General features: G+C 45.6%; 1 long non-coding RNA gene across 1 annotated transcript; it reads right to left on the reverse strand.

Moving 5' to 3' along the window:
* Positions 1-2,819: 2,819 nt before the first annotated feature.
* Positions 2,820-21,725, reverse strand: LOC137356204 (uncharacterized). Its single transcript, XR_010971025.1, has 3 exons — positions 21,654-21,725; positions 14,828-15,074; positions 2,820-3,425 (listed from the first exon to the last, which is right to left on the reverse strand). It is a non-coding gene; the product is annotated as an uncharacterized lncRNA (long non-coding RNA).
* Positions 21,726-22,712: the final 987 nt, after the last annotated feature.

Raw genomic sequence — 22,712 nt, forward strand, 5'->3', positions numbered from 1 at the left:
TCCACAGTGCATGTTAGTCCTTCAAGGAACTTCAATAAATAGGTTAAACATGATTTCCCCTTCACAAAACCATGCTGACTATTCCTGATGACCTTATGTTTCTCAAAATACCCAGCTATAGCCTCCTCATTGATCAATTCTACCACCTTCCTCATGACAGGGGTCAAGCTAACTGGCCTATAGTTAATGTTAACTCTGCATCTCTCTCCACAGATGCTGCCAGACCTGCTGAGTATTTCCAGCATTTCTTGTTTTTGTTTCAAATTTCCAGCATCTGCAGTATTTTGCTTTTATATTACTATAGTTACCCTTTCTCTGCCTCCATACCTTCTCAAATAGAGGGATTATATTTTGTACTTTCCAGTCTGATGTCACCTTTCCAGAATCTTACGAATTTTGAAAAATTAACACCCACAAATCTATTACTTCCGTAGCCACCATTTTGAAACTCCTAGGATGAAGCCTATCAGGATCTGTGGACTTGTCAGCCCGTTGCTCCATCACTTTACTCAGTACCACTTCCCTGGTGATTGTAATTTCAACAAGTTCCTCTCTTCCATCCACCTCCTGATTTACAGCTATGATGGGAATGTTTTTTGTATATGCTACAGTGAAGATAGAAGCATTTTTTAATGTACATTTCTTCTGTCATTTCCTTATTCTCAACCTTTAACTCCTAATTTTCATTCTCTAGAGGACCAACACTCAATTTACTTACACTTTTCCTTTTCTAATATCTGTGGAAACTCTTGCTATCCGTTTTTAGATTTCTAGCTAGCTTACACCCATGCTCTAATTTATTTTTCTCCTGATTAACCTTTTAGTCATTCTCTGCCATTCTATATAAAATGACCAATCATCTGACCTGCCATTCATCTTTGCTCAATTATATGCTTTTTCATTCAGTTTGATGCCTTCCTTAACTTCTTTAATCAACCATGGAAGGGGGTTCCTCCCCTTGGAATTTTTCTTTCCAGTCGGGATATACTTATTTTGAGTATTCTGAAATATCCACTTAAATGTCTGCCACTGCTTCTCTATTGAACTATCTCCTGGCCCAGTAACCCAGTTCACTTCAGCTAGCTCAGCTTTCATGCCCACATAGCTGCCCTTATTTAAGTTTAAAATACTAGTCTTAGACACACTCCTCTCAATTTCAAACTGGATGCAAACCTCAATCATATTGTGATCATTGCTACCAAGAGGTGCATATACTCTGAGGTCATTAATTAATCCTGTCAAATTACACAGTACCAAGTCTAATAAAACCTGCTCGCTGGATGGTTCTAGAAGATGCTGCTCAAAGAAACTACTTCGAAAGCATTCTATGAACTCCTCATACCGGCTTCTATTACCAATCTGATTTTTTCCAGTTTATATGTTGATTAAAATCACCCATGATTATTTCCATCCCTTTATCACAAGCACCCATTAGTTATTCTTGTAGACTTCATCCTACATTGTGATGACTGTCTGTGGGCCTGTAGACTACACCCAATAGTGCCCTTTCCCCCGACTATTCCTCATCTCCACCCAAACCGATTCTACATCCTGATCTCCTGAACCAAGGTGATGTCTAACTATTGCACCAATGCGATCCTTGATTAACAGTGCCAGTTCTCCACCTTTACCTCGCTTCCTATTCTTCTTGAAAGTTACACACCCCTCAATATTGAGGACGCAATCCTTGTCATCCTGCAGCCATGTCTCCATAATGGCTATTAGATCATATTCATTTAACACTTCCCCTATCTCCTCTGATTCCACACACAACTTCCCACTACTATCCTTGATTCGCCCTAATCTAACTCTAGTCATTCTTTTATTCCTGATATACCTATAGAAAGCCATAGGGTTTTCCTTGATCCTATCCGCCAATGACTTCTCGTGTCCTCTCCTTGCTCTTCTTCGCTCTCCCTTTAGATCCTTCCTGGCAAGCTTGTCACTCTCAAGCGCCCTAACTGAGCCTTCACGTCTCATCCTAACATAAGCCGCCTTCTTCCTTTTGACAAGCGCTTCAGCTTCTTTAGTAAACCACGGCTCCCTCACTCAACAACTTCCTCCCTGCCTGACAGGTACATACTTATCAAGGACACGCAGTAGCTGCTCCTTGAATAAGCTCCACATTTCGATTGTGCCCATCCCCTGCAGTTTCCTTCCCCATCCTACGCATCCTAAATCTTGCCTAATCGCATCATAATTTCCTTTCTCACAGCTATAATTCTTGCCCTGCGGTATATACCTGTCCCTGCCCATCGCTAAGGTAAACCTAACCGAATTGTGATCACTATCACCAAAGTGCTCACCTACATCTAAATCTAACACCTGGCCAGGTTCATTACCCAGTACCAAATCCAATGTGGCATCGCCCCTGGTTGGCCTGTCTACATTCTGAGTCAGAAAACCCTCCTGCACACACTGGACAAAAACTGACACATCTAAAGTACTCGAGCCAGAGACCAGAAGCAGCAGCGAGAGCCGCTCGGTTCTGTTCTGTGGACCTGCTTGACCAGCAAAAGTTGAAGTGTGACGTCACAGGAGAGCTGCTAAGTGATTGGTGGGTATTTCTTTCTTCCATTTGAGCAGTGGGAGTGGTGAGAGTGCGAGCCAGGGGGCAGCCGGGAAGGTAAGTTTCACTATAAAGTACTTACCTCGTGATTGGGCGGACTCAGACACGGGGACTGCTGGGTAAGTGAACTTATATATTCAGGCAGTGGCTAAACCTGAAACACTACACGTGTAGTGTCTCCCACCTATCCTCCTCCTCAAACCAAAAAAAAAGGACTCTTGTGTGGAGGGTTCGGTGAGGTAAGTTTTTTCCTTTATTTTTTAAAATCTCTTTTGTCAATTTAGAGTGGAGGGGATGGAAGCTCGGGCAGTTGCATGCTCCTCTTACAGGATGTGGGAGGTAAGGGTCACCAGTTGTTTAATATTGGAAGGCATCAAGATCGGCGCAGGCTTGGAGGGCCGAATGGCCTGTTCCTGTGCTGTACTGTTCTTGGTTCTCACCATCTGTTGCTCTCTCACTCTCACCTATTTTCTCTCAGTCTCTCCATCTCTCTATGATTCTTTCAAGCTCAGTTCTTCCTCTCTCTCTCCCCATCACTCTCTCTTTTCTATTTCCCTCCCAATTACTTGCTCTCCAACTGTCTTGCTATGTCTGTCCATGTTGGGTGCCTTTAAGAGTTTGGGACAGTTCTGGTGGTGCAGGGTCCCTTTAAGAGTCTGGTGCTGACCCCCTCCCCCCACCCGAGGAAGGGCGGGGGGGGGGGCGGGGGGTGGGGTGACAAGTCGCCCAAACCGCGGCTGCGCGGAGGCAGGTTTTGACCCCTTGAATCCAGACACGTGGGGCGAGGCAGGTGGTGTCATCAGCCGCCATGTTTGCGTGACGTCACAAGCCGGCCACTGATTTCCGTAAACAGCAGCTGAAAGGAAAAAGAGAAGCGGCTTCAGCTCTCGATCTCAATGGAGGAAAGTTGAACGTCTGAGCCGGGGGAGAAATAAAAAAGCAGCGGTTAACGCTCTTGTAGAGATGCGCATGTGCGGAGCATCCTCCCAGAGTGCAGCGCGGCCTGTACCGCAGAAAGGGGACGTTCCCAGTCGCGCTGCATTGTGGGAGCCGCAGGACGCCATTGCCCCCTCATTAACTCAGTAAAAATTAACTCATTCCCTCTCTGCTCTCCATCCCTCCTTTTCATATTGCAGGCTGAAATGGGCTTTGTTGGCATTCATTGCACCATCCCGGGTGTGATCAGATACTCTGTCCCTTCGTAATCGATTTCCCGTCCCTCCAACAGCTTGTGCTTGTGATTGGCTTTTCTCCTACTGAAATGGTTGCTGAATGTGTTGGTCTTTTTCTCCTGGCTTCATAGCTAACCCTCTCTCGCTCTGTCTCTCTCCTAGTGTCAGTGGTAGCAGGAGGGAGAGAGAGAGGAAGACGGAGAAAGACACAAAGAACAACCCCAGCTTCTCCAATCTATCCACGTAACTGAAGTCCCTCATCCCTGGAACCTTGCTCGTGAATCTTTTATGCATCCTCTCTACAGCCCCCACATCCTTCCTAAAATATGGTGTCCAGAATTGGACACAATACTAGATGAGGATGAAGCAGTGTTTTATAAAGCTTCATCATAACCTCCTTGCTTTTATACTCTCAGCCTCTATTTACAAAGCCTGCATCCCATATGCCTTTTAACCACTTTCTCAACTAGCCCTGCCACTTTCAATTTGTGCACAGACATCCCCAGGTCTCTCTGTTCCTGCACCCACTTCCTTCTCTTCTTAGATTCCCATAACACAGAGGGACAGAGGGACAGGGAGGTCTAGAAATAAGGAGGGGGAGAGAGAGCAAACAAACAGGAAACACATATGGGAACACCACCACCTGCAAGTTTCCCTTCCAGTCTCACACCATCCTGACTTGGAACGCTATCACCATTCCTTCACTGTCACTAGGTCAAAATCTGGATCTCACTTCCTTACAGCACTGTGGGTGTACCTACCCCACATGGACTGCAGCGGTTCAAGAAGGTTCAACGGCAATTCGTGATGGGCAATAAAATGCTGACAGAGCCAGTAATGCACACATCCAACAAATGAATAAAAAATAATAACAATTTGGCACCAAGTCACTAAAGAGGAGACCACTGGAGGGACAGAGAGAGAGGCAGAGAAGGAGAAAGATGGAGTGACAGGGAGGGAAGGACAGATGGAGGGATAGAAAGAGATACAGAGATAGAAGGAGAGAGAGGGAGTGTCAGGGAGGGAAAGACAGATGGAGGGACAGAGTGAGAGACAGAGAGAGAAGGAGAGTGGAAGAGACAGAGAGGGAAAGAGATGGAGGGACAGAGTGAGAGATGGAGAGAGAAGGAGAAAGATGGAGAGAGATGGAATGACAGGGAGGGAAGGACAGATGGAGGGATAGAGAGAGACAGAGATAGAAGGAGAGCGAGGGAAAGACAGATGGAGGGACAGAGAGAGAGAGAGGCAGAGATGGAAGGAGAGAAAGGGAGAAACAGACAGGGAAAGACAGATGGAGGGACAGAGAGAGATACAGAGATAGAAGGAGAGAGAGGGAGTGACAGGGAGGGAAAGACAGTTGGAGAGACAGAGAGAGAGAGAGAGGCAGAGATGGAAGGAGAGAGAGGGAGTGAAAGGGAGGGAAAGGCAGATGGAGAGACAGAGAGAAATAGAAGGAGAGAGAGGGAGAGACAGAGAGGGAAAGACAGATGGAGAGACAGAGAGAGAGAGACAGAGATAGAAGGAGAGAGAGGGAAAGACAGATGGATAGACAGAGAGAGAGAGGCAGAGATGGAAGGAGAGAGATGGAGTGTCAGGGAGGGAAGGACAGATGGAGAGATAGTGAGAGAGAGACAGAGACAGAAAGAGAGGGAGGGACTGGACAGGGTGGATGCTGAGAGGATGTTTCCCCTTGTTGGGGAGACTAGAACTTGGGGACACAGTTTAAAAATTAGGGACGTCCCATTTAAAACTGAGATAAGGAGACATGTTTTTCTCTCAGAGGAGGGTCAGTCTGTGGAATTCTCTTCCCCAGAGAGCAGTGGAGGCTGGATCATTGAATATATTCAAGGCTGAGTTCGATAGATTTTTTATCAGTAAGGGAGTCAAGGGTTATGGGACGCGGACAGGAAAGTGGAGTTGAGTTCACAATCAGATCAGCCATTGAATGACAGAGCAGGCTCGAGGGGCCGAATGGCCTACTCCTGCTCCTAATTTATTTGTTCTTGTGTGTTCCATTTCACCAGACAGCCTCTCTCCTCCTGAAGTCTGCTACTAGTCCCTTCCCTTTTATTACATTGCAGATGACACAAACATTGAAGTTATGCCCTGTAAACACAAGTCCAAGTCATTAGTATATATCAAAAAGATCAGTGGTCCTAATATAAACCTCCACTGTATACCTCCCTCCAGTCTGAAACAACCATTGTCCACTCTCTCAGCCAATGTCGTATCCACTCAGCCACAGCCCCTTTCATCTCTGGAGCACCAATATTGCTAACTGGTCAATTAGGAGGCACCATTAAGTCCTCCCCATGAGGACACTGGTCCCAGACCTCTCTGTTTGCACTCTCCCATCAACATTCCCCAGACAGGTACAGCATGGATTAGATACAGAGTAATGCTCCTTCTACACTGTCCAATCCAACAGTCCCAGGGCAGGACCATCATAGGGGGGATACAGAGTGAATCTCACTAGACACTGTCCGAAACAGACACAGTGAGATACAGAAAGGGAGAAACAGAGAGACACAGACAGACAGGGCGACTGAGAGAGAAAGAAGGATATTTAACATCAGACATAGGAAGAGGAGGAGGTAATTTAACCCCTCGACCCCGTTCCAGCATTCAGTGTTATCAGGGCTGAACTGTGATCTAACTAACACTATATATCCCACCTTTGCCCCTTATCTCTTAATACCTTTGGTAAACAAAAATCTACCAATTTCAGATTTAAAAATTTACAAGTGTCTCAGCATCAATTGCTGTTTGTGGAAGAGAGTTCCAAACTGAAACCACACCTGATGTGTTGAACTGTTTCTTCATTTCACTCCTGAATGGTTTTAAGACTACATTTAGATTTTTAGACTATGCCCCAAGTTCCTGACTCCGCAGCCAGTGGGAATAGTTACTCTCAGTCCACCCTATCAGTTTCCCTTATTACTTTGTAAACCTTCATCAAATCACCCAATAACCTTCTAAATTTCAGGGTTACAGAGTAAGTTTCCCTCTACACTGTCCCATCACACACTCCGAGGGCAGGAACATCATGGGGTGGATACAGAGTGAATCTCACTGGACACTGTCCGAAACAGACAGAGAGAGAGACAGAAAGAGAGAAACAGAGAGACATAGACTGACAGAGAAAGAAGGATATTTAACAGGGGATATTGGAAGAGGAGGATGCAATTTAACCCCACAACTCTGTTCCGGCATTCAATGAGATCATGGCTGATCTGTGATCTATCTTACACCATAGATCCTGCCTTTGCCCCTTATCTCTTAATACCTTTGGTTAACAAGATTCTATCAATCACAGATTTAAAAATTAACCAATAAGCCAGCATGAAATTTCCACAAACAATATCATAAGGGTGTGATGACTCCCACAGTGGAATAGCTTGCTGAATATTTAAAATGGAGGCTATTCCTTCTGGATCATCAAAAGTGTCCGCCTGGGCCCCAACTTCATCTGCATTTCTCCCTCTCCCGATGTTTTTTATTCTCTCCACACCTATCTCTTCTATGTTTGTGTACACAGCAGTGAAGGATTAAATCAAATTAATATATCTGACATTGTTCCAGATTCCAACCACCCTCTGGGTGAAAAATCTTTTGCTCAAATCCCCTCTAAACCTCCTGCCTCTTGCCTTCAATCTATGCCCCCTGGTTATTGACCCCTCCACTAAGGGAAAAAGTTTCTTCCTATCTATCCTATCAATGCCCCTCATAATTTTGTATACCTCAATCAGGTCCCCCCTCAGCCTTCTCTGCTCTAAGGAAAACAAGTCCAGCCTTTTCAGTCTCTCTTCATAGCTGAAATGCTCCAGCCCAGGCAACATCCTGGTGAATCTCCTCTGCGTCCTCTCCAGTGCAATCACATCCTTCCTATAGTGTGGTGCCCAGAACTGTACACTGTACTCCAGCTGTGGCCTAACCAGTGTTTTATATAGCTCCATCATAACCTCCCTGCTCTTATATTCTATGCCTCAACTAATAAAGGCAAGTATCCCATATACCTTCCTAACCACCTTGTCTCCCTGCGCTGCAGCCTTCAGTGATCTATGGACAAGTACACCAAGATCCCTCTGACACTCGGTACTTCCTATGGTCCTACCATTCATTGGATATTCCCTAGCCTTGTTCGTCCTTCCAAAATTCTATGTAACCTAACCTATGTATAATCTTTAATCTTGCAGTGCATGTGTAATGTTTAATTTCTGAAAGCCAGACAGAGTAAAGCTTAACGTACTCCAAAAAACTCCAGACTTTTGGCATTTATTACCTTATCGGGTCATATCTGTCATTAAGTTGGACTAGACTTGTGAATAATTCTTTTTAAGTTGTTTTTCCGACAGTACGAGTGTAAATCGATTTGCAGCATCCCATCATATAATATACACTCCTGTCTATATTGTCTGAATACAGACATAAAATAGCTACAAATTTTGCTATTTATTTCGGGGCAGACAGGTGAAGTGTTTATTTTGTCTGTGATTTAACTCGACCCCCAATGATAACCAACATGGTGGGAGCGAGTGACAGACAGAGAGAGAGGAACAGAGGTAGAGTAACAGAGAGATAGGGAGAGATAGAAATGGAGAGAGAACAGAGAGATAGTGAGGGATAGAGACAGTAGCAGAGAGATAGAAAGTGCCAGGAGACCCTGAGACACTTTAGAAGCAGGGGGACGGGGAGACAGGCTGTGTGGGGACCCTGGGGTAACATTACAGATAGACAGGGTAGATGTAGGTAAGATGTTTCTCCTGGTTGAGGAGTCTAGAACCAGGGGACACAATTTCAAAATAAGGCGGAAGCCACTTGGGACAGAGATGAGGAGAAATTTCATTACTCAGAGGGTTGTGAATCTTAGGAATTCTCTATCCCAGAGGGCTGTGGAAGCTCAGTCATTGAGTATGTTTAAAGCAGAGATTGACAGATTTCTAAATACCAATGACATAAATGGTATGAGGATAGTCTGGGAAAATCACATTGAAGTGGATGATCAGCCATGATAGTATTGAATGGCAGAGCAGGTTTTATGGGCTGAATGGCCTAATCCTGTTCCTATATTCCAAAGCTGCCAAAATAGTTTCTCGCAAACTACCCCATCAGTTCCCCTTAATATCTCAACAACTTTGATCAAATCACCATGATCCTCCTAAATGCCAGGGAATAAATCCCCAGTTTGTGTAATATCACCTCGTAATTTAACCCTTGGAGTCCAGTTATCATTCTGGTAAATCTACACTGCACTCAAATGGACACAAACCCCTCAAGTCTCTTTGGACCTCCAGTGTTTCTATCTTTTCACCATTTATAAAGTACTCTGTTCTAGACTTTTTTTACTGCCATTGAAATCTATCTACCACAGTTTTGCCCATTCACTTCAGATATCTCTTTGCAATGTTCTGCTTCCAGCTACACTGCTTACAATGCTGCCTATTTTTGTGTCATTGGTAAACTTGGGTATGTTGCATTCTACCACATCATCTTAAATCGTTAATAAATACAGCAAAACTGAGACACACACGGGCTTTGCACTAGTAGACAGGAGTGAATCATTCCATCCTAGAGGTTTTTTAACTCCAGATTTATGTTTATTTTTAGAAAAAACAAAATTCAAATTCACAACAGCCCAGTGTGGGATTTGAACTCCTACTTTTTCAATCATCAGCTCAGGCCTTCAAATTAAAACCCATAAAAAGAGATTAATTTTCCTACTGCTGTTGTCTGACTGACTCAGGTTTTGTATATTGTTCCCTTCTCCTCTTCTTCCATGTGTTTGAAGTCTTTGAAGTTTGTCAGACATTGGTAAACTACTTCATGTGGTGTTCTGTAAATACCTTCAATTCTGTGTATCTGGAAGGGACACAATTCAAATTCTCACCTTATTGCATCAACCAAAACCTGCAGGTCCATTCAAACAACTCTATTTCCTGTCTCTGCAAAGACAGCTCACACTTCCACAATGCAGGAATGTCTGAATGGAAACAGCTTTTGACACATTTCCCAACACGTTTGCAAACACTTTTCAGGATAAAGCTAAATTCAACTCACAGATTCCAAGCCCCAAATTGAGCTTTTGGGTAGAACAGCTAACATTGATGAAATCCCAGATCTCTCTGTCCTGTCACCCATTCTAACATTGTACCATTTAGTTTATATCACTCAGTCTTCCTTCCAAAATGCATCACTTCACATTTCTCAGCATTGAAGTTAACCTGCCCTGTGTCTGTCCAATGATAGGTTGGATAGTAAGTTGTCAAGAGCACATAAAGTGTCTACAAAGAGATTTCCATAGGTTAAGTGAGTGAGCAAAAAATTGGCAGATGGAGTATAATGTGGGAAAATGTGAGCTTGTCCACTTTAGCAGGAAGAATAAAAATCAGTATATTATTGAAATGGAGAGAGACTGCAGAACTGTACGGTACAGAGGGATCTGGGTGTCCTGTTACATGAATCACAAAATGTTACCGTGTAGCTACAGCGAGTGATTAGGAAAGCAAATGGAATGTTGTTGTTTATTGCAAGGTGAATAGAATATCAAAGTAGGGAAGTGTTGTTACAGCTGTACAGGGCATAAGTTAGACGACGTCTGCAGGATTGTGGACACTTTTCGTCTCCTTACTGAAGAAATTATATAATTGCATTCGAAGTAGTTCAGAGAAGGTTCACTGGGCTGATTCCTGGGATGAAGGGGTTATCTTATGAGGAAAGGTTGAACAGGTTGGGTCTATACCCACTGGAGTTTAGAAGAATGAGAGGTGATCTGAGTGAAACATCTCAAGTCCCAAGGGGACTGGATTGGGTGGATGCCTCTCTCCTCCTGAAGACCGCTACTAGTCCCTTCCCTGTTTATTACATTGCAGATGACACAAACATTGACAAACATTGAAGTTATGCCCTGTAAACACAAGTCCAAGTCATTAGTATATATCAAAAAGATCAGTGATCCTAATATAAACCTCCACTGTATACCTCCCTCCAGTCTGAAACAACCATTGTCCACTCTCTCAGCCAATGTCGTATCCACTCAGCCAATGCCCCTTTCATCCCTGGAGCACCAATATTGCTAACTGGTCAATTAGGAGGAACCATAAAGTCCTCCCCATGAGGACACTGGTCCCAGACCTCTCTGTTTGCACGCTCCCATCAACATTCCCCAGACAGGTACAGCATGGATTAGATACAGAGTAATGCTCCTTCTACACTGTCCCATCCAACAGTCCCAGGACAGGAACATCATGGGGTGGATACAGAGTGAATCTCACTCTACACTGTCCGAAACAGACAGAGAGAGAGAGACAGGAAGAGAGAAACAGAGAGACACAGACAGACAGGGCGACTGAGAGAGAAAGAAGGATATTTAACATCAGACATAGGAAGATGAGGAGGCAATTTAACCCCTCGACCCTGTTCCAACATTCAGTGATATCAGGGCTGATCTGTGATCTAACTAGCACTATATATCCCACCTTTGCCCTTTATCTCTTAATACCTTTGGTTAACAAAAATCTATCAATCTCAGATTTAAAAATTTACAAGTGTCTCAGCATCAATTGCTGTTTGTGGAAGAGAGTTCCAAACTGATACCACATCTGATGTGTTGAACTGTTTCTTCATTTCACTCCTGAAAGGTTTTGAGACTACGTTTAGATTTTTAGACTATGCCCACAAGTTCCTGACTCCGCAGCCAGTGGGAATAGTTACTCTCTGTCTACCCTATCAGAGTCTCCTTGTCTGCACTACCCCATCGAACAATCTCAGAGAAGGTACAGCACGGGTTAGATACAGAGTACAGTTCAGTTTGAACATTCCCTGGAGTGTCGGATTAACCCGGCTCACTCACTGTGCCCGGCTCAGCCTCAAGACTCACCTTCCTCAGTCACTGAGATGCTCCTGTATCACTTGCCTTAATGTAAGTGGATGCCGGGTTTGGGAGCAGGACAGGCACACGGGATTAGGACGACTACTCATGCGGAGGATAAGCATCAGTAATCCCTCAGAGAATCAGAACAGACCAGCGAGACTCAGAAAAGGAAACTTGTGTTGAATTTGAGAGTGTTGCATTGTGGAATGCTTTCGTATTTGGTGAGAATGTTGAGCCAGTGACATTTTGCCCCAGTGGGATGAATAGATACTTTTTGACTTGATTACAACAGTAAGGTACCGTGTGTACTGTAAATATGGACTGAAATAACAATGTAACTGATCAATTTTCAGCTGAATACTATGACTACAGTTATACCTGCTATCCTGTTATATATGTGCTGCTATACCTGCTATATGTGAGAATGTACATACGACACGATGGGATGAAGTCAAAGTGGCCACTGTTTATATTTTCAGACTATGCCCCAAGTTTCTGACTCCGCAGCCAGTGGGAATAGTTACTCTCAGTCCACCCTATCAGTTTCCCTTATTATCTTGAAAAAATTCATCTCATCACCCCAGAACCTTCTAAGTTCCACGGATACAGAGTAAATCTCCAGCTACACTGTCCCATTAAACATTCCCAAGGTAAGCACAATGTTGGGTTTGACACAGAGTAAATTCCCCTCTAAACTGTCCCATCACACACTCCCAGGGCAGGAACATCATGGGGTGGATACAGAGTGAATCTCACTAGACACTGTCCGATAGAGACAGAGAGATAGAGAGACAGACAGAAAGAGAGTAACAAAGAGACATAGACTGACAGGGTGACTGACAGAGAAAGAAGGATATTTAACAGGGGATATTGGAAGAGGAGGATGCAATTTAACCCCACAACTCTGTTCCTGCATTCAATGAGATCATGGCTGATCTGTGATCAATCTTACACCATATATCCTGCCTTTGCCCCTTATCTCTTAATACCTTTGGTTAACAAGAATCTATCAATCACAGATTTAAAAATTAACCAATAAGCCAGCATGAAATTTCCACAAACAATATCATGGGTGTGTGATGGTTCCCACAGTGGAATAGTTGGCTGAATATTTAAAATGGAGGCTATTCTTTCTGGATCATCAAAAGTCTCTGCCTGGGCCCCAACTTCATCTGCATTCCTCCCTCTCCCGATGTTTTTTTTCTCACCATACCTATCTCAAATATGTTTGTCTGTGCAGCAGTGAAGGATTAAATCAAGTTAATATATCTTACATTATCCTCTTCATCCAACTCAACAATCTCTCTCTCTCTCCAAGTTTGTCCCTCTCTACAGCCCTCTCTATGCCTTCATATCTAACCCTCCGTCCCTCTGTCTCTCTCCTGGTGTCAGTGATAGCAGAGAGAGAGACAGAGATAGAAGGAGAGGGAGGGAGTGACAGAGAGGGAAAGACAGATGGAGAGACAGAGAGAGAGACAGACAGAGAAAGAGGCAGAGACAGAGACAGAAGGAGAGAGAGGGAGAGACAGAGAGGGAGTGACAGGGAGGGAAGGACAGATGGAGGAACAGAGAGAGAGACAGAGATAGAAGGAGAGAGAGGGAGAGACAGAGAGGGAGTGACAGGGAGGGAAGGACAGATGGAGGAACAGAGAGAGAGACAGAGATAGAAGGAGAGAGAGGGAGAGACTGAGAGGTAAAGACAGATGGAGAGACAGAGAGAGAGACAGACAGAGAAAGAGGCAGAGACAGAGAGAGAAGGAGAGAGAGGGAGAGACAGAGAGGGAGTGTCAGGAAGGGAAAGACAGATGGAGGAACAGAGAGAGAGGCAGAGGCAGAGACAGAGAGAGAAGGAGAGAGAGGGAGAGACAGAGAGGGAAAGACAGATGGAGGGACAGAGAGAGAGACAAAGATAGAAGGAGAGAGAGGGAGAGACAGTGAGGGAAAGATCGATGGAGGGACAGAGAGAGAGGCAGCGAGAGAGAGAGAGGCAGAGAGAGAGAGAGAGAGGCAGAGAGAGAGAGAGAGGCAGAGAGAGAGAGAGGCAGAGAGAGAGAGAGGCAGAGAGAGAGAGAGGCAGAGAGAGAGAGAGAGGCAGAGAGAGAGAGAGAGAGAGGCAGAGAGAGAGAGAGGCAGAGAGAGAGAGAGGCAGAGAGAGAGAGGCAGAGAGAAGGAGAGAGACGGTGTGACAGGGAGAGAAGGACAGATGGAGAGACAGAGAGAGAAAGACAGCGAGAGAAGGAGAGAGTGGGAGAGACAGAGAGGGAAAAGCAGTTGGAGACACAGAGAGAGAGAGAGGCAGAGATGGAAGGAGAGAGAGGTAGAGACAGAGGGGGAAAGACAGATGGAGGGACAGAGAGAGAGACAGAGATAGAAGGAGAGAGAGGGAGTGTCAGGGAGGGAAAGACAGAGAGAGAGAAGCAGAGAGAGAGAAGCAGAGAGAGAAGCAGAGAGTGGGAGACACAGAGAGGGAAAGACAGATGGAGAGACAGAGAGAGAGAGACAGAGAGAGAGAGAGAGACAGAGAGAGATGGAGAGAGTGGGAGAGACAGAGAGGGAAAGACAGATGGAGGGACAGAGAGAGAGACAGAGAGAGAAGCAGAGAGTGGGAGACACAGAGAGCGAAAGACAGATGGAGAGAGAGAGAGAGACAGACAGAGAGAGATGGAGTGAGTGGGAGAGACAGAGAGGGAAAGACAGATGGAAGGACAGAGAGAGAGAGAGAGAAGCAGAGAGTGGGAGACACAGAAACCGAAAGATAAATGGAGAGACAGAGAGAGAGACAGAGATCTCTCCCGATGTTTCTGTCTCCATACCTATCTCTTAAATGTTTGTGCACACAGCAATGAAGGATTTCATCAAATTAATTTCTCTTACATTCTCCCTTTCAATCGACCCCGCAATCTCTCTCTCTCCAACCTTGTCCCTCTCCACAACACTCCCTCTGTCTGCATATCTAACCCTCTCTCCCTCTGTCTCTCTCCTCGTGTCAGAGATAGCAGGAGGGAGAGACAGAGAGAGGAAGACAGAGTGAGAATGTTGAATGAACTGTACTTTGTTCCTAATCTGTGCTGAACCTGCTCTGGGAGTGTTTGATGGGCTACATTAATCGGCCGTGTACAGTCCTGTATCAGGCTGTGAAGAAGCAGAGCAAGTTCAGTGTACAACGGGTCAAAGGGAACGATTCACTCCTGTCTGCTACTGGGAAGAGAGACTGACCTTAACATCAAGGCAGCGTTTGACCGAGTGTAACATCGAGGAGCCCGAGTAAAACTGAAGTCAGTGGGAATCCGCTGTTTGGACTCATACCGAGCACAAAGAAAGATGGTTGTGGTTGTTGGAGGTCAATCATCTCAGTCCCAGGACATCACTGCAGGAGTTCCTCAGGGTAGTGTCCGAGGCTCAACCATCTTCAGCTGAGATCCCAGGAGAGAATGCTGGAAATACTGAGCAGGTCAAGCAGCATCTGTGGAGAGAGAAACAGAGTTAGTGATTCAGCTCGATGCTTTCCAGATTTCCAGCATCCACAGTATTTTGCCTCAGATAATGAAGCAATCCATAGCCACATGCACCGAGACCCGGACAATATTCAGGCTTGGGCCGACCAGTGGGAAGTAACATTCATGTCACACAAGTTCCAGGCAATGACCATCTGCAACAAGAGAGAATCCAACCACCTCCCCTTGGCATTCAAAGCATTATCCCATCGCTGAATCCCCTAGCATCAACATCCTGGGGAAATATTGACATCAAACTTAACAGAACGAAACACATCAATAGTTTCTTCACCCAGTGGCTGGTGGGTGTCTGGAACTCACTGCCTGAAAGGATTAGTATAAAATGGGTGGTTGATGGCCGGCATAGACTGGGCGGGCCGAAGGGCCTGTATAAGTGCTGTATCTCTCTATGACTCTAAAGGATGGTAGAGGCAGAAACCCTCATCACATTTAAAACAATCTCTTGGATATTCACTTCTCTATATTTAAAATGGGTAAGGAATAACTCTCCTCGTCTGCACTGCCCCATCAAACACTCTCAGAGAAGGTACAGCACAGGTTAGATACAGAGCAAAGCTCCGTTTAAACTGTCCCTGGAGTGTCGGATTAACCCGGCTCACTCACTGTCCCCGGCTCAGCCTCAAGACTCACCTGCCTCAGTCACTGAGACGCTCCTGTATCACTTGCCTTAATGTAAGTGGATGCCGGGTTTGGGAGTGGGACAGGCACACGGGATTAGGACGACTGCTCATGTGGAGGATAAGCATCAGTGATCCCTCAGAGAATCAGAACAGACCAGCGAGACTCAGAAAAGGAAACTTGTGTTGAATTTGTGAGTCTTGCATTGTGGAATGCTTTAGTATTTGGTGAGAATGTTGAGCCAGTGAAATTCTGCCCCAGTGGGATGAATAGATACTATATGACTTGATTACAACAGTAAGGTACCGTGTGTACTGTAAATATGGACTGAAATAACAATGTAACTGATCAATTTTCAGCTGAATACTATGACTACAGTTATACCTGCTATCCTGTTATATATGTGCTGCTATACCTGCTATATGTGAGAATGTACATACGACACGATGGGATGAAGTCAAAGTGGCCACTGTTTATATTTTCAGACTATGCCCCAAGTTTCAGACTCCGCAGCCAGTGGGAATATTTACTCTCAGTCCACCCTATCAGTTTCCCTATTATTTTGGAAACCTTCATCAATTCACCCCACAACCTTCTAAATTCCAGGGATACAGAGTAAATCTCCAGCTACACTGTCCCATTAAACATTCCCAAGGTAAGCACAATGTTGGGTTTGACACAGAGTAAATTTCCCTCTACACTGTCCCATCACACACTCCCAGGGCAGGAACATCATGGGGTGGATACAGAGTGAATCTCACTAGACACTGTCCGATAGAGACAGAGAGAGAGACAGAAAGAGAGAAACAGAGAGTCACAGACTGACAGGGTGACTGACAGAGAAAGAAGGATATTTAACAGGGGATATTGGAAGAGGAGGATGCAATTTAACCCCACAACTCTGTTCCAGCATTCAATGATATCATGGCTGATCTGTGATCAATCTTACACCATATATCCTGCCTTTGCCCCTTATCTCTTAATACCTTTGGTTAACAAGAATCTATCAATCACAGGTTTAAAAATTAACCAATAAGCCAGCATGAAATTTCCACAAACAATATCATGAGGGTGTGATGGTTCCCACGGTGGAATAGTTGGCTGAATATTTAAAATGGAGGCTATTCCTTCTGGGTCTTGAAAAGTGTCCGCCTGGGCCCCAACTTCATCTGCATTCCACCCTCTCCCGATGTTTTTTTTCTCTCCATACCTTTCTCAAATATGTTTGTCTGCACAGCAGTGAAGGATTAAATCAAATTAATATATCTTACATTATCCTCTTCATCCAACTCAACAATCTCTCTCTCTCTCTCCAAGTTTGTCCCTCTCTACAGCCCTCTCTATGCCTTCATATCTAACCCTCCATCCCTCTGTTCTCTCCTATTGTCAGTGATAGCAGAGAGAGAGACAGAGATAGAAGGAGAGGGAGGGAGTGAGAGAGGGAAAGACAGACGGAGGGACAGAGTGAGAGACAGAGAGAGGAGAGAGATGGAGTGACCGGTAGGGAAGGACGGATGGACAGACGGATAGAGAGAGAGAAAGACAGAGATAGAAGGAGAGAGATGGTGTGATGGGGGTGGGTGGGAAGACAGATGGAGAGACAGAGAGAAAGGCAGGGATAGATGGAGAGAGAGGGAGTGACAGAGAGGGAAAGACAGACGGAGGGACAGAGTGAGAGACAGAGAGAGGAGAGAGATGGAGTGACCGGTAGGGAAGGACGGATGGACAGACGGATAGAGAGAGAGAAAGACAGAGATAGAAGGAGAGAGATGGTGTGATGGGGGTGGGTGGGAAGACAGATGGAGAGACAGAGAGAAAGGCAGGGATAGATGGAGAGAGAGGGAGTGACAGAGAGGGAAAGACAGATGGAGGGACAAAGAGAGAGACAGAGATGGAAGGAGAGAGGGAGTGATCGGGAGGGAAAGACAGATGGAGAGACAGAGAGAAAGACAGAGATAGAAGGAGGGAGAGGGAAAGACAGAGGGAGGGTCAGAGAGAGAGGCAGAGACAGAGAGAGGAGGAGAGATTGGGAGAGACAGAGAGGGAAAGGCAGTTGGAGAGACAGAGAGAGAGAGAGGGGCAGAGATGGAAGGAGAGAGAGGGAGTGACAGGGAGGGAAAGACAGATGGAAAGACAGAGAGAGAGAGACAGTGAAAGAAGGAGAGAGAGGGAGAGACAGAGAGGGAAAGACAGATGGAGGGATAGAGAGAGAGACAGGGAGAGAAATGGAGTGACAGGGAGGGAAGGACAGACAGTGGGAGAGAGAGTGAGAGAGAGACAGAGATGGGAGAGAGATGGAGTGATGGGGTGGGGGGTGGGTAGGAAGACAGATGGAGGGACAGAGAGAGAGGCAGAGATGGAAGGAGAGAGGGAGTGATAGGGAGGGAAAGACAGATGGAGAGACAGAGATAAAGACAGAGATAGAAGGAGAGAGAGGGAGTGACAGGGAGGGAAAAACAGATGGAAAGACAGAGAGAGAGACAGTGATAGAGGGAGAGAGAGGGAGAGACAGAGAGGGAAAGACAGATGGAGAGAGAGAGAAGGAGAGAGAGAGAAGGAGAGAGAGAGAAGGAGAGAGAGAGAAGGAGAGAGAGGGAGTGTCAGGGAGGGAAGGACGGATGGACAGATGGAGGGATAGAGAGAGAGACAGACAGAGATAGGAGAGACAGGGAGACACAGAGAGGGAAAGACAGATGGAGGGACAGAGAGAGAAAGACAGAGAGAAAAGGAGAGAGTGGGAGAGACAGAGAGAGGAGACAGATGGAGTGACAGGGAGGGAAGGACAGATGGAATGACAGAGAGAGAGAAGGAGAGAGAGGGAGTGTCAGGAAGGGAAAGACAGATGGAGGGACAAAGTGAGAGACAGAGAGAGAAGGACAGAAATGGAGTGACAGGGAGGGAAAGACAGATGGAGGAACAGAGAGAGAGACAGAGATAGAAGGACAGAGAGGGAGTGACAGAGAGGGAAGGACAGATGGAGGGACAGAGAGAGAGACAGAGAGAGAGGCAGAGACAGAGACAGAAGGAGAGAGGGGGAGAGACAGAGAGGGAAAGGCAGATGGAGGGACAGAGAGTGAGGCAGAGACAGAGATAGAAGGAGAAAGACGGAGAGACAGAGAGGGAAAGGCAGATGGAGGGACAGAGAGAGAGGCAGAGAAAGAGATAGAAGGAGAGAGAGGGAGTGTCAGGAAGGGAAAGACAGATGGAGGGACAGAGAGAGAAGGAGATAGATGGAGTGACTCGGAGGGAAGGACAGATGGAGGGACAGAGAGCGAGAGAGAGGCTGAGATGTAAGGAGAGAGAGGGTTTGACAGGGAGGGAAAAACAGATGGAGGGACAGAGTGAAAGAGAGAGACAGAGATAGAAGGAGAGAGAGGGAGAGACAGAGAGGGAAAGACAGATGGAGAGATAGAGAGAGAGAGAAGCAGAGATGGAAGGAGAGAGAGGGAGTGTCAGGAAGGGAAAGACAGATGGAGGGCCAGAGAGAAGCAGAGAGACGGAGAGAAGGAGAAAGGTAGTGATAGAGAGGGAAAGAGAAATGGAGGAACTGAAAGAGAGACAGAGAAAGAAGGAGAAAGAGGGAGTGACAGAGAGGGAAAGACAGATGGAGGGACAGAGAGAGAGACAGAGACAGAAGGACAGAGAGGGAGAGACAGAGAAGGAAAGACAGATGGAGGGACAGAGACAGAAGGACAGAGAGGGAGAGACAGCGAGGGAAAGACAGATGGAGAGAGAGAGAGAGAGGCAGAGATGGAACGAGAGAGAGTGTGACAGGGAGGGAAAGACAGATGGAGGGACAGAGAGAGAGACAGAGATAAAAGGAGAGAGATGGAGTGACAGGGAGGGAAGGACAGATGGAGGGATAGAGAGAGAGAGAGAGATAGAAGGAGAGAGAGGGAGTGACAGAGAGACAGAGGGAGAGGCAGAGACAGAGAGAGAAGGAGAGAGTGGGAGAGAAACAGAGGCAAAGGAAGTTGGAGAGACAGACAGAGAGAGAAGCAGAGATGGAAGGAGAGAGAGGGAGAGACAGAGAGGGAAAGACAGATGGAGGGACAGAGACAGAAGGACAGAGAGGGAGAGACAGACAGGGAAAGACAGATGGAGAGACAGGGAGAGAGAGAGGCGGGGGAGGGAGTGACAGGGAGGGAAAGACAGATGGAGGGACAGAGAGAGAGACAGAGACAGAAGGACAGAGAGGGAGTGACAGGGAGGCAAATACAGATGGTGAGACAGAGAGGGAGACAGAGATAAAAGGAGAGAGATGGAGTGACAGGGAGGGAAGGACAGATGGAGGGACAGAAGAATAGAGAGAGATACAGAAATAGAAGGAGAGAGAGGGAGAGGCAGAGAGGGAAAGACAAATGGAAAGACAGAGAGACAGAGAGAGAAGGAGAGGGTGGAAGAGACAGAGAGGGAAAGACAGATGGAGGGATAGAGAGAGAGAGAGAGAGACAGAGATAGAAGGAGAGAGAGGGAGTGACAGAGAGGGAAAGACAGATGGAGGGACAGAGAGAGAGGCAGAGAGAGAAGGACAGAGAGGTAGTGACAGAGAGGGAGAGACAGATGGAGAGAGAGTGAGGCAGAGGTGGAAGGAGAGTGAGCGAGAGACAGAGAGGGAAAAACAGAAGGAGGGACAAAGTGAGAGACAGAGAGAGAAGGAGAGAGATGGAGTGACAGGGAGGGAAGGGCAGTTGGAGTGACAGACAGCGAGTATGTAAGTGTGGGAGACATTCTGTATCTGCCAGTATCTCTACTGTGCACACAGGATAGACACATTCAGTATATGTAAGTTACTGATACTGTGTCTGTATATTTGATTCATTCTTGATCTGTGAGGCTCTGGCACCCTGGTTGACTGTAGGATTCACTCTGCATCGATGTGTCTTTGTGCTGTATGTGAGTTGAGATCCTGCTGTATTCAGGACTTAATGTGTATCTCAGGCATTGTGTTGTCAATGCTTTGTTTAACTCATTAATGTATCAATATGTGTTTACTTGTGTTTAATTTAAAATAAGGATTAACAATATTTTATTGCTGTAGGTTTTATGCAATTCTTGTTTGTGAGTTGCAGCTTGGTATCCAATTTGTAGCTCTGCAAAAGCAATTGTGAATGACGATCTTTCACATTTAGAGCATGACCTGATATGTTTAGAACATGACCTGATTTGGGGCGGCACAGTGGCGCAGTGGTTAGCACCGCAGCCTCACAGCTCCAGCGACCCGGGTTCAATTCTGGGTACTGCCTGTGTGGAGTTTGCAAGTTCTCCCTGTGTCTGTGTGGGTTTCCTCCGGGTGCTCCGGTTTCCTCCCACATGCCAAAGACTTGCTTGTTGCCAGGTTAATATAGGGACAGGTGGGGATGTGGTAGTAATGTAGGATTAGTATAAAATGGGTGGTTGATGGTCGGCACAGACTCGGTGGGCCGAAGGGCCTGTTTCAGTGCTGTATCTCTAACTAACTAACTATGTAATGTCAAATTCCATTGGTTTGTAGAGAATGAATTAATCGTGTATGTTGTTGTCTGACCCTTAGTGACATGTTTGGACTGCTGTGTAATTTGTATCTCAGTTTATATTGTGGGGTGTGTTATTGGGATTCATTCTGTAGCTTTCATTCAGATACATTTTGTCTGTTCTGTTTAAGATTTGATATTTGAATTGTAGCCAAGGTGACACAGTGTATTTAAATCAGATAATCTGTATGTTTTTGGATTGCGATTGATGTATCTACCAGTCAGCTGGAGTGAAATAGAAACAACTCCTATCTCTACTGCTCTATTTGACGATTGGATTGATAGTGTGTCTCTCGACCTTGGAATCAGTGTGGATCTGACTACTTATTTTGTTTGTTACAGTGGAAATGATGACCTGACCATGTCAGTGTGCTTTGTGACTGATACTGTACCTACTGTGTATTGGAACGAGCTGGATGCACGTTTCCTTCTGTCGAGGAATCACGACTTTCATTCTGGTTCCTTCAAGTCTTTGCCTGCAGGAAAAGAAAGGCAACTCTTATACTTGAATAACAGCTGAGTGAGAAGACAGAAAAGTGATCAAAGTAATCTTTTCAACAATAAACATTCTGAACAATCACAAAAGGAAAGTTAACAACACAAGTAGTGTCAGTGTCTGAGTCCACTGCAGTACTCTGCTTCTACTTGCCAGGGATTTGGAGCGGTTTTATAACAATTTTGTGACATTCAAAAACACCCCAAGCCCTGCACTGCTCCATGAATTGGAATACCCGATCGAGTAGTGACATTTGCGTAAGCCAGATTTCTATTTTCATGTCCCATTGTTCAACAGACAACAAGTAAGCACTGTTTAAAAAAGTGTCTTTAATCTTCTCACCTGGTCCCTTCAAATCTGCCGCATCTTTATTGTTCAGCCATTTTTTTCTGCTATTCAATATCCAATAACAATAAATAGTGAGATACTGGATCTGAACCAGGAACATTCATTACTGAAGAAGGGTCACTGACCTGAAATGTTAACTCTGCTTCTCTCTCCAGAGATACAGCCAGACCTGCTGAGTATTTACATGATTTCTTGTTCTTATTTCAGATTTCCAGCATCCGCAGTATTTTGCTTTTTATTATAACATTCATTACTGTTTGGAGAGAGAAATCAGCAATGATTTTCAATAGTGAGTTCATCATATTCTGTCTCTCTCTCCCTGTCCAGACACTGCCTGAGAAAGACCTCTCCCTTCCCCCCCAGCTCACTCCATGTTCCAGGACCAGTTCCTGCTCCACAATGTACATTACAAACTGTCCCCCACTCCCGCTGAATGTACCCGGTAATCAATGCTAATCTATGAGCACATCGGCAGACACGGGCCCAAATCTGTTGTACTGCTGTGAGCAGATACTGTTTGTTCACTTACCCCAGGCTTGTAATGTCTCCATTTGCAGCTGATTTAAACAATCGTCCGCTCACTCAGTGAATGACGCTCAGAGGCAGAACTG

Source organism: Heterodontus francisci, chromosome 45 (genome assembly GCF_036365525.1).
Source record: "Heterodontus francisci isolate sHetFra1 chromosome 45, sHetFra1.hap1, whole genome shotgun sequence".
NCBI classification, from domain to species: Eukaryota; Metazoa; Chordata; class Chondrichthyes; order Heterodontiformes; family Heterodontidae; genus Heterodontus; species Heterodontus francisci.